The 6,873-nt window shown below is 46.9% G+C and overlaps 1 protein-coding gene across 1 annotated transcript in view; it reads right to left on the bottom strand.

Annotated features, from left to right (window-relative positions):
- Positions 1 to 6,873, bottom strand: part of UNC79 (unc-79 homolog, NALCN channel complex subunit) — a gene marked incomplete at its 3' end in the record, with an annotated part of 165,707 nt that overhangs the window by 89,650 nt on the left and 69,184 nt on the right. The gene's annotated exons all lie outside the window — the stretch shown is intronic.

The raw sequence follows: 6,873 nt of genomic DNA, 5'->3' as shown, positions 1-6,873 counted from the left end.
ACTCAAAAAAAAAAAAAAGTGAAGAGGAAAGAGAACAGGCAGCCTGTTTTGAAGCCAGGAGGTCCCTCCCTTCCCATGTCCAGCTCACATCAGACACAGATGCAGCCTCTGGATGTGGACAGTGGTGAGTGTGGGTATTTAGACTTCGTTCCCACCATGGACTGGGAGGGCCCCCCACCCAGCCACCCAGGACTAGGCAGTGTAGAGCTGGGAACTTGGAGCTCTGACTGCCTAGGCCCTGCCACCCAGAGAACGCCTTCCCTGCCGGCAGTGCTGCACCACCAGCTCCCAGGCGGAAGGCCCAGCCCAGCACCTTCACTTGCCAAGAGACCCTGCGGCTAAAAGAACTTTCAAGTTCTTGGCGCAGGCAGCAGGCAGCGCCTAGCAGAGGAAGGGAAGCCAGGAGGAGCCCTGTGGTCCCGTAACCCCTCATCAACACTGCTTGGGGCAGAGCGCTCTGCGGTCAGCAGCCGGGAGACCCACCCCTCCTCCTGATCCCACTGAGTGGCACAGCTGAGGGGCAGAAGCATGGGCCAGTCAGTTCCAAAAGCAGGGACAGAAACGCGGCTGCAGAAAGAAACTGAGCTCTGAGCAGGGACAGCCTCAGCAAGGAAGGGGGAGCCAAGGGTGGTGGGGATGGGGGCTGAGCGGGAAGGGCTGTCATCCCCCCTCCCCTCGCTCTGGTGTTTTTTTTTTTGAGTTGGAGTCTCACTCTGTCGCCCAGACTGGAGTGCAGTGGCCGCTCCCGGCCACCGCAGCCTCGACCTGCTGGGCTCCGGTGATCCTTCCGCCTCAGCCTTCCGAGTAGCCGGAATTACAGGCGTGCGCTACCACGCCCGGCTGATTTTTTGATTTATTGTAGAGATGAGGTCTCGCTGCCCAGGCGGGTCGAACCCGCAGGCTCAGGCAATCCACTCACCTCAGCCTCCCAAGGCGCGAGATTACAGGCTGAGCCACCGAGCCCGGCACGGTGTGAGCTCTTTTGCTTAGCAGACGGTTCAGCAATCCCCACAGCCGGCCACAGTGGCCAGGGGCCCTATTTTCCACTGGGGAGGCCCATGATGCCCAGAGGGTTGGGGGCAGGGCTGGAAACTAGTCCTATCCCTCCCCAACCAGATTATCTCCCCACCTCCCTCAAAAACCCAGGGACTGAGCAGCTTTGGGAACTCCCATAGCCCCACCCATCATCTAGGTCATCTGTGCACCTCCTTGGGAAAACAAAGGCCAAGCAAAAAAGCCAAGGCCACCATCACAGCGGGCTGTCTCTTTCAAGCACCACCTCCTGGCTGGAGATCAACGGGCACAGCCCACTCATGTGAGACAATAATCTGGCCCTGAGAAGGAGGTAAGAACAAAGCCCATGCTGTGTCCATCTCTCAGACTTGTCCACAGTCCTCGGCATCAGAGCACTTCCCCAGGAGGTCTGCCAGAGACGCTGGTGACTGATTCCCCTTAGCCCTTGCGCTCTCATGTCATGGGATCCCTTGCAGGCCCCCTCCAGCACCAGCCAAAGGGTGGCAATCTCCGAGGGCAGCTAGACCCAGGCGAGCGGCGAGGCCCACAGTGGTTGGGCCCTCCAGGACCACCACCCTCAGGGAAGGGGAGGTGCACACAACAGGGGCGCACACTGGGGCAGAACATTTTTAAAATGAACTAAATAGAAAGATTCAGCGCACAAACAGAATTAAAAACAAAACCATATGATTATCTTAACTGACGCGCAAAAGCATCCAGCAAAATTCAGCATTGCTTCATGAGAAAAATCCTCAACAAACAGCAAATCCCTCCACAAAGGAGCATGCCTCAAAACAGTAAGAGCCACATGCAGCAAACCCACAGCCAGCATCATACTGGAAAGCATTCCCTCTCAGAACTGAAACAAGACAAGGATGCCCACTTTCACAGCTCCTGCTCCACACAGTACTAGAGCTTCTAGCCAGAACAACAGGCAAGGAAAAGCAATAAAAGGCATCCACACCGGAAGAGAGAAAGTCAAACTGTCTCTTCATGATCTCATATCTAAAAAAGCAAAAGCCTCCTACACTGGATAAATTACTTCAGTAAAGTTTCAGGATACAAAATCAACCTACAAAGATCAGTAGCATTTCTATACACAAATAACATTCAAGCTGAGAACCAAACCAATAACTCAATCCCATTTGCAATAGTCACAAAAAATTAAAATGCCTAGGGAAACCAAGAAGATGAAAGGTCTCTAGAAGGAGAACTACAAAACTCTGATGAAAGAAACCGTAGACACAAACAAATGGAAAGTCATCCCATGCTCATGGATTAAAGAATCAAGATCATTAACATGACCATACTGTCCAAAGCAAGCTACAGATACAATGCAATTCCTATCAAACTGCCAGCCAGCATCATTATTACAGAATTAGGAAAAACAATCCTAAAGTCCATATGGAACCAAATAAGAACCCGAAGAAGGCAGGACACGGTGGCTCAAGCCTGTAGTCCCAGCACTTTGGGAGGCAGTGCGAGAGGACAGCCTGAGCCCAGGGTTTCAAGACCAGCCTGGGCAATTTGGTGAGATCTCACCTATATAGGAAATTTTAAAAATTTGCTGGGCGTGGTAGCGTGTGCCTACAGTTCCAGCTACTTGGAAAGCTGAGGTGGTAAGATTGCCTGAACCCAGCATCCAGCCTGGGCGATAGAGTGAGACTTCAACTCAAAAAAAGAAAAGAAAAGAAAAAGAACCTGTATACCAAATAGCCAAAGCAATCCCATACAAAAAGAACAAAGCTGAAGGTATCCCGTTCCCTGACTTCAAATTACATGACAAGGTCACCATACCTCAAACAAAGGACCCGGAGGAGCTGCCTCGCCCCTTCAGCCATGTAAGGATGTGGCTAGAAAGCACCATCGATGGACTACAAAGCAGGCCCTCACCACGTCTGCCTTATCTTGGACTTCCCAGCCTTCCCTTCTCCAACTATAAGAAATTAGTGTTTATAAGCAACCCAGTCTATGGTTTTTGCTACAGTAGCCTAAACAAACTAAGACGGAAACAAAGATTCTGTGTCTTATCAGAATGATTTCCTGTGCTTTATGTTGCCTTTATCATTCCCTGTATTATTTAGGAGAGCCAAGTCTTCTTAATGTTAAAAGAGCTAAGTTTTTGTCTCTTAAAATCATATTACCGCCTATATTTAATTTTGAAGTCTCTTATTGTCATTTTGCTTAAATAAACAACTAAGAATTGTTTCACAGTGACCTGTGATTTTTTTTTTTTTGAGTCAGAGTCTCACCGTAACACCCAGGCTGGAGTGCAGTGGTATCATCACAGCTACTGCAGCCTCGACCTGCTGGGCTCAGGCAATCCTTCCGCCTCAGCCTTCCAAGTAGCTGGAACTACAGGTGCACACCACCACGCCCAGCTAATTTTTTGATTTACTGTAGAGACGAGGTCTCACCAAGTTGCTCAGACTGGTCGCAAACCCCTGGGATCAGATAATTCTCTTGCCTCTGCCTTCCAAAGTTCTGGAATTACAGGTGTGAGCCATTGCACCCAGCTGAGTCTCCAAATCTTTTGATATTTTGACAACTTTTGACATTTTGGCTTTCCAAAACGAAATCCTAAATAAAATCTTGGTCTCTAAATGACTTTGAGATTTCCCAGAGACCCCTGGAAAACCTCAGAGGATTTGTTCTAATTTTGTAAAAAGATATGTTCAACTAAATTAGGTTTATTTGATATGCTGAATTCCATGGGAAGTATTGTCAAAGAAGAGATGCTTAACTTCTTTGGGCTACATTTATATGGATAAGTATTATTAATATAAATATTTCAGGAATTATATAAAATTCCTAGAAATGTGCCAATGCCTCTTTGTCTGATAGTAAATAATAATGGGTAAATATCATCAGTTATAATTTCAGTTATTATTTAAATACTGCATGCCACAGGAACAAAAATTTTCCTTGTCAACTGTATCCTAATGCGCTTTCATCATATCGTCAATGAAGGCCAGTGTAAACCTTTTGTCACTCAGAAAATTATTGTTTTACTCTGATATTTTCTGAAAGCACACAATCATCTCCTAGCCAGAATGCTTGTCTGAAACGAAACGGACTGCCTCTGAGATATACGGAAAGGTCTATGACAGGTCCTCTGGGGTCCAGGCTTCTGATGGCATTACTTGAGTGGCTTTGAGGTCAGGCCACTGTGAGACAGGAGAGGGCTGGAGAAAGGCTAGGCAGCCAGCCGCGTGGGTCCTCTGGTGACAATGTAGCGAATTCTCAGCAGGCCTCTCAGGCTCAGGATTGGTAAAGAGCTCCCTGCAAGTCTCTCAAGCTAGAGCTTAGGCACTCACTGCTGGGATCGAAAGGCAACCAATCAGCTCACCACTCACCATTAGACCCCCCCCCACCTTCTGCTGATTGGTTCTTAATACTGACCAATCAGAACAGCAACAGCTCACAGCTAGTGCTAGCCAATCAGTCTGGACTTAAGGCTATATAATCACCAGGTTTCCACCCCAGAGACCAGCAACCCCTTCAGGTCACCTTCTCCTGTGGGAGCTTCTTTGTTCTCTCAAAAAAATCCTGTTTTCTCACGTTCCAGCAGGCTGTGTCCCCCATTCTTCCTGGACATGAAACAAGAACCTCCACCCTGAAGCGATGGCTGAACCAGGAGAGCTGCCTGGAAGAGGAAGCCCGCCGAAGTTGAGATGCCTGGGGGGGTGGGCCCTAGGCTGGCCAGCCCACCAAACAGCAACACTCTCAGGGCTTGGCTTAACAGCCTTTTAGAGCCAGCACTCTGGGAGTAGGCTTGCCAGCCCACCGAATCACAACACTCTCAGGGCTTGACTTGCCAGCCCATTAGAGCTGGCACTTCCAGGGCTAGGCTTAGCAGCCCCTCCAGCCTCAGGGGCTTGGCTGACTGACCCACTGAGGTGACACTCTTGAAGCCCAGGCTGATCTGAATAATCTGCATCAACTGGACTAGTAAGGATGGCTTGAACGCTAGTGGAGAAGATGATGGGTTCATAAAACTGCTAACTCGGTCAAGCAGAAGAATGAACTGCAAGAGACTGAATGAAGAATAACTGCAACTTTCAGAGTTCTTTTGGTTTGGAACATTGCTGATTTTTTAGCAGTTTTGTGGCTATAAAGAATTCTTCCTCTTTTCTCCTAAGCTATCTATAACTTACAGAAATTGGTAGACTATACTTTTGTAAAAAAAAAAAAAAAAAGAAGAAACATATATCTTTTTTCTCCCTACTTGATGTCTCCAGAATTCAGAAACTTTTATTAAATATTTTTATTTTCATAGCATTATGGTTATTTGCATAAGTTCAGTAAGACTCTGTTCTCCCTGGAACTGGTCATAATTGGGAATTTTGGTTATACTACTAAGGCTTTGTGGAATGTCATTGAGAATTTGTGCAGAATCACATATGACCAGACAGTTCTAAGGAACTAGGACTGATATTATAGAGCCAGTGTTTCTTTTCCAAGTCCTCTTGGAAAAACTGGCCTGATATCTGGCTTACAGAGTGCTCAGCCTTATGGGTAAGTATAAAAGGTTACCTCTCAGGAAAGTTAGAATATTTGGGGGATCTCAAGGAGGAGGAAATTCACCCAGATCTGTAAATATTACACAGTTATAATTGATAACAAGTTTTTGACTTGGCTCCTAATATCAAGAGACTTGTAAAAGTTCAATTTGAGATTCTTTATAAAAGTTCTGGCAGCACAGACTTTAAAAAGTCCTGAGTGATCAGTTACCATTCTTCCTGTGCTTCCAGAAATGATCAGATTAACCCTGATGAGATTAATTTTGTGAACACAGTGATCTTGCATTGATTATCTTTGATCAGAATGCAGGTGACTGTAGGGAGAAATTTCATGTTTCAATAGAGAACTACAACCCACCCTTGCCAGTTATCATATTCTGGTACTTTTTACCATGTATGAGATATTTCTTACTTCTCTGTAAACTAGATCCTGCTGTCTTGCACATTTTGTCAGTAATTAACCTTTTAAATTTATTTCCCGGCCTCCTGATGTGGCTTTATTGGAAACTAAATCTTAATTGCCCAGACCACAGTTAAGACTCTAGGTTGTCTTGTCCCAAAGCCCTACAAGCTGAAGCAGGACAGCTTGATATGCCTTTAAAAGACATCACTGCAAGAGTTTGAGCGACTCGGGACATCCACCAGACATCCGTATCTTTCCTGCGGTGCTCTGGGAAATAATAATGACTGACACTGATCGAAACATGCTTCAAGCCTAGTGTCTGGATCTTCTCCACTCCTGCCCTTTGTACTCAAAAACTAGGCTCTCAACGTGGCCCAACCATTAGCCTCTGCCTTTCTGTGTCTTCATTCTCATCTAGTCTCTGTCTCCCCTCTGTAACTCTCTTACCTCAATTTCTTTTCTTTTTTTTTTTTTTTGAGTTGGAGTCTCACTCCTTCGCCCAGGCTGGAGTGCAGTGGCACACGTGCTCATGGCCATCCCAGCGCTGACCTGCTGGGCTCTGGTGATCCTTCTACCTCAGTCTTCCGAGTAGCCAGAACTACAGATGTGCGCTACCATGCCCAGTTATTTTTGATTTTATTGTAGAGTCGAGGTCTCATCAAGTTGCCCAGGCTGGTCTCGAAACCATGAGCTCAGGCAATCCACTCACCTCGGCCTCCCAAAGGGAGGATTATAGTCTGACCTCAATTTCTAACTGAACTTTTCTCTCCATAGAATTCAACCTATCTTCTTTCTTTTCTTTTCTTTTTTCTTTTGAGTTGGAGTCTTACTCTGTCGCCCAGACTGGAGTGCAGTGGCCGCTCCCGGCCACCGCAGCCTCGACCTTCTGGGCTCCGGCGATCCTTTCACCTCAGCCTTCCAAGTAGCTGGAAC

This window comes from Carlito syrichta, unplaced genomic scaffold, assembly GCF_000164805.1.
Source record: "Carlito syrichta isolate Samal-C Ts95f unplaced genomic scaffold, Tarsius_syrichta-2.0.1 Scaffold302944, whole genome shotgun sequence".
NCBI lineage: Eukaryota > Metazoa > Chordata > Mammalia > Primates > Tarsiidae > Carlito > Carlito syrichta.
Note: the sequence above shows the minus strand (reverse complement) of the source record. Positions and strands in the feature narration are given on the sequence as shown.